Here is a 6,000-nt window from a genome sequence, read left to right as displayed (position 1 = left end):
AACACTGTGGCGCAAGCTCAGAATTGTCCTCGTACTCTATTTGCAGTGGTCAAAAAATTGACAGGAGCAGACACCATACCGATTCCCCCTGTCTTGGAGGAAGCTCAGTGCAATTCCATTGCGGAATTTTTCATCACCAAAGTCGAGCGCATTAATAACTCTATGAATCTCCCCATCATAGCACATCAATCTCAATTGGGGTATACGGCTGTGGCTGCACCCTCGCTTCCGAAGGCAATGATAACCAACTGGCGTCTGTTTGATGACGACTCGTTCCTTGCCTGTCTGAATAGTGTTAGATCTGGCTCACCGCGTGATCCGGTGCCTGCAAAAATCTTAAAGCTGTTTGATCTTGATTGTCGGCGCCCTCTTATGAGACTCTTAAACACTTCTCTGAGTGAGTCTCTTGTGCCACAGGACTGGAAACATGCGATGGTGGTCCCACTTCTGAAAAAGGCTGGTGCGGACACATCAAATCTCTCTAATTTCAGACCCATTTCTTTGTTGCCTATTTTTTCGAAGATACTGGAGAGGCATGTTAATACGCAGCTCAGTCTTTTTTATTGAAAACCAGGGCTTTTTACACTCTTCCCAGTCCGGTTTTCGAGCTCACCATTCCACCGAGACTGCATTACTAGGGGTAACGGAGAGGCTTCGACACGGTATCGATCGCGGAGAAACCTCTGCCCTCATCCTTTTGGATTTGAGTGCAGCGTTCAATACCGTGTCTCATTCTATCTTACTGAACTCTCTCCGTTCCCTTGGAATAGCTGGCCCCGCACTTGCCTGGTTTGCCTCCTTTTTAAGTGAGCGCACATTTCAGGTTTTTTCCCAGAAAGCTGCATCTACAATCTGTCCATCGGCGTATGGTGTCCCCCAGGGGTCCATTCTCAGCCCGTTGTTATTTAATATTTACATCAAACCTCTCGCTACCATCGCAGAGGATGCCGGGCTGACTATTTTTTCATACGCCGATGACACGCAAATTGTCTTCTCACTCTCCAGCACTGAAGCCAATAGCGTGTCTGATTTGAAAACCGGTTTGTCACTCGTGGCTGAGTGAATGCAGAGGCATCTCCTCAAGCTAAACGGTGACAAAACCGAGATTGTCATCTTGGGGAAGCAGAAAGATCTGTGGGGTCCGCAACACTGGCCCAGTATTATGGGCCCCACCCCTCAACCAGTCCCGGTGGTACGTAACCTGGGTTTCCTCATAGACGACAGATTGTCTATGAGGCAACAGGTCACTAAGGTGGCGGCCATCTGTTTTACTACCCTAAGATGGCTCCAAAAAATTCTTTGGATGTTGCCTCATGCCACCAGGAGAACCGTAGTCCAGGCATTGGTAACATCTCGCCTGGACTATGGCAATGTCCTTTACCTTGGTGCGGATGCTGCAACTGTTAACAAACTACAGGTCGTACAAAATACATCAGCTCGACTCCTATGTAACATCCCGAGGAGATCTTCGGCCTCTCAGGCTGTCCGTGATCTTCACTGGCTCAAGGTTTTGAGCCGTATTAAATTTAAAGCCTTATGCTACCTTTTTAAAATTAAACAGGGCTCTGCCCCACTGTACCTCCAGAGTCTAGTCCAACCCTATAGGCCCTGCCGTACCTTGAGATCATCGGCCAATTGTGACTATGTCATTCCCAGATTCAAACTGGTGAAAATGGGGGGAAGATCCTTCTCTCATCTTGGCCCCAAATATTGGAACGCCCTGCCTGTTGCCCTGAAGACTGAGACTAACATGCTCTGCTTCCGAAAAAAATTGAAGACCTTACTTTTTTAATTATCCCTTGTAGTTCTTGGTGCCAATATTCAGCAGTGTTGTTGTTATTTTTCTTCTTCAGTCTATCCCTTGCGCCGGGAAACCCACTGCGGGTAGCTGTTGCGCATTATAAGTTTTAAATAAATAAAAATAAATAAATAGGTTATTGCTAGAAGTACAACATTTGTCTCACATCATCCCACATATGCTGGACTCTGCTGCCACATCATCAAACTCACACACAAACACAGACACCCTCATTGTAAGTACAAAGCTTTGGCCTACCTATTAATAAAGTAGGTCGGATTGCAACCCACTGTGTTTTAAAAAAAAATATATCTTTATTCAGATTTTTCACCATTGTTTACATATACCCCGCCCCGCATACCCCCACCCACCGCCCTCCATGACAGACAGGTAAACCATACTACACCTTGGGGTCGATTCCGATTCGGGAAAAAAAATGTCCGTACGATTTGTTTCCGGAGCCCTCTCCGTACGAATCGTTCCCGTCCGTCCGAGTCGCGAAGTACGATCCGTATTCCGTGAATCCCTCCGAATCGTCGCGATCCGTACGTATTGCAAGGCTGAAACCGTGAACCGTACGATTCGTACACATACCGTATGACTCGTACACATGCCGTATGACCCGACGAGTACGATCCGGACCAGGGTATGAGGACGCGATTCGTACGGTCCACGTCCATGTCACGAGTCGTACGGAAAAGCACACAAACACATACACACCGCACGGTCCGTACACCCCTTGATCGCAGGAGTACGCACCGTACCCCTGCGATCATGGGGTGTATGAGCCGTACCCCCATTGTACGATCGGTGTACGAGCCGTACCCCCATTGTACGATCGGTGTACGAGCCGTACCCCCATTGTACGATCGGTGTACGAGCCGAACCCCATTGTACCATCGGCCTTGACTAATTTACATCTTGGACAGCAAGGGCTAGATGTAGGTAAATCTAATTTACCGATTCATAAATACCGAATTTTACCGATTCTGTATTTATGAATCGGTAAATTAGAAGTAGGCAGATGTAGGTAAATTTTCTTTTACATTTACCGAATCGGTAAATACCGAATCGGTATTTCCCATTGATTCCTATGGGCCTTGAAGCCCATAGGAATCAATGGGAAATACCGAATCGGTATTTACCGATTTGGTAAATACCGAATCCTGGCAGGGGGAACGGGGTGTCACTTTGACACCCTGTAGCACCCCAATTGCAGGCTTGTGTGCCATGTGGTACACATACGTACCCTAAGGGCATGTCTGTGTGTCACATGGCATAGGTGTACATGCACAGATGTGCATGTACACTTGAATTCGATATTTTACCACCCAATAGGATTGGGTGGTAAATACCGACTCCTAAAGGGCCTGTGGCACTCTGTGAAGTGCCACCTACATATTGATTTGCAGAATCGGTAAATTTACCGAATCGGTAAATATACCGATTCTGTAAATAAATTGTCCTCTACATTTTAAAACTCAAATACCGGTCGGTAACGACCAAAATCGGCCGTTACCGACCGGTAAAGGCCTTCCTACATCTGGCCCCAAGTTCCTTTACCAGTTCCCCACTAAGCGATTTTGTCGGGTGTGTAGTATAGAAAGAAACAAGTTTTATAAAATTGTGCCTGAAGTTTGGTGGAAATAAGAATAGTTTGAGCTAGCTGGTAGGTGTATAAAAATCCCTCATTTTAAATCTCAAGTTTGCTTTGCCACTTCAGTGATGTTTTATCTAAGTCGTCCGGGAATACTGCCATCAAAGAGGCATTTACTCTGCCGATAGTGAGGTCCCTAGAGTGGATTATTGTCTCAACCAGGGTTGACTTTTCCCCTAGTGTCCTCGCTCCAGGTTTGTAAAAAGTCCCTGATTTGAAGATATTTAAAAAAGTCCTGCCAATCTGGATGGAATTCTTCTTTCAGGGCTTCGATGGATGTAATCCCCTGTGTTGTAAACAGGCATCCTAGCTGAGTTATTCCTATCCTGTGCCATTTAATTATGCAGCTATCCCTGAAAATAATTAGTGGAAGAATTGGATTGTTCATTACAGGAGTATAGTGTGAAATTTGTCCTATTCCTAGAATTTTCTTTACAGCTTTCCTTACCTTAAAGCAACTGTACAAAGTCTTGAATTTAACTTTTTTGTGGTAGCTATCATGTACATGCCTCCACACATAACCACGGCTAGAGTTCCCCAAAAGCAGCTGGAATATAGATGTTGTATGTTCATCTGCGCTTCTTTCATCTTGCAGTAACTCCCTGCTGTAGAGTAATACGGACGACCAATGGTACCTTCTTAGGTTGGGGAGAGCTAACCCGCCTCTATCCTTAGGGAGGGTGAGATATTTATAGGCTCGCCGGGGTTGTGCATATGCCCAGATAAATCTAGAAAATGTGCGCTCAATTGCTGTGAACCACTGATTGGAAAATTCGAGACAAACTGCCCTGAATAAATATAGGATTTTGGGAAAAAAATAAATTTTCACTGCATTTGCTCTTCCTATTATGGATAGGTGGAGGTTATCTAGGCGTCGTAGATCTTTTTGTATTGAGCCCAACATTGGCTTAACATTAATATCCACCAATTCCTCAAGGTCCGAGGAAATGGTAACTCCCAAGTATGTTGCTTTCCTCACCACTCTAGGATCTTCCATCGCGCTTTTTTGGTTCAGAACGATTTGCGTCTTCCCTTGATTGAGCGCGTAGCGAGAGACTAGGCCAAATTTCATAGCTTCAATCTCAATGGAGTGCATTGCTATCATAGGATCAGTAGTGACTATAGCAATGTTGTCTGCATATGCTAGTGTTTTAGTGGATTGTCCCTGTTATAAGATAGGAGCTATTTCATTGTTATTTTCTAGGCAGCGGATAAAAGGATCTATATATATTGTGAAGAGCAGGGGTGAGCATGGGCAACCCTGGCGTATTCCTCGGGAGATAGCAATTTCCCTAGTTAAGCTTCCATTAACCAATACTACGGCATTAGAGTTGACATACATTTTTTGTATGGCCTGAATGAAGCTTGTTTGGAATCCTACCATTGCCATTGCTTTCCAGAGAAACTGCCAGGAGACCCTATTGAAAGCTTTTCCTGCGTCCAGAAGGATCAATGCCATAGGATCTCCTGCATTTTCCGTTCCGTCAAAGAGCGTGATTACTCTCTGGATGTGGTTTATTGTTGATCTCCCCAGAACAAAGCCATGTTGGCTCTTGGCGATCACCTTATGTAATATAGGTGCTACCCTGTTTGCCAAGATTTTTGAATACATTTTTGAGTCTGCATTGATAAGAGTTATGGGGCGGTATGATCCTAGGTATTCTGGGGGTTTACCTTTTTTAGGGAAAATAACAATTTTAGCACGGGACCAAGAATTGGGAGGCTGACCCCCAGAGAATATATGTATAACCAGATCAGTTAAGATATGCTTGATTTGGTCTAAAAATATACCATAAAACTCCGAAGGAATACTATCTAGTCCATTGGCTTTTCCTTTTGGAAGGCTTTTAACAGCGGTTAGGATTTCTTCTATTCTAGAGGATTCCTCCAATACCTTCTGATCGTCATCCTCAAATCTTACACCTTCACTGCTCTCTAGATACCTCTCTATTTCAGCTACGTCCCCCCTACAATCTTCGGTATATAGATCTCTGTAAAACCACCAAAAGGCTTCTCTGATATGTTCTGGGTCTTTTAATTGTCCTACCACGGATCATTAATTTCCCTGATTAAGTTAGAATTAGTCTGTTGTCGCATTCGAACCGCTAATTGGTGACCCACTTGCTCATTAACTTCATATACTAATTCCTTTCGTGTTGTGGCTTTCCGAATTGCTTTATCTGTAAAGATGTTGGTGATAGCTGCAGGGGCGGATCTAGGCTCATGGCGGCCCTGGCCAGGGAGCGTAGGTAGGGGGCCCCGAAAGAGGGGGTCCGGGCGGGGCGGAGCGCGGAGGCCAGTGAAGAGGGGTGGCTCAAGGTGTTTGGAAGTAGAACAGAGCCGGAGGCCGCTAAATCCCTGCCAGGGGCCGCCACGCAAATATGTATCCATCCTCAGAGGATTATTATATTAAGGATATATATTGGCGTGGTGGCCCCTGAGGTTTGGTGGCCCTGTGCAGGTGCACAGCTTGCACATGCCTAAGGCCGCCCCTGATGGCTGCTTTAGCAATTGCTACCTGAACTAGGATACTGGAGATTTCTAT

This window comes from Lissotriton helveticus, chromosome 6, assembly GCF_964261635.1.
Source record: "Lissotriton helveticus chromosome 6, aLisHel1.1, whole genome shotgun sequence".
Lineage (NCBI taxonomy): Eukaryota > Metazoa > Chordata > Amphibia > Caudata > Salamandridae > Lissotriton > Lissotriton helveticus.
The sequence above is the reverse complement of the archived record's forward strand: the minus strand, read 5'-3'. Positions refer to the sequence as shown.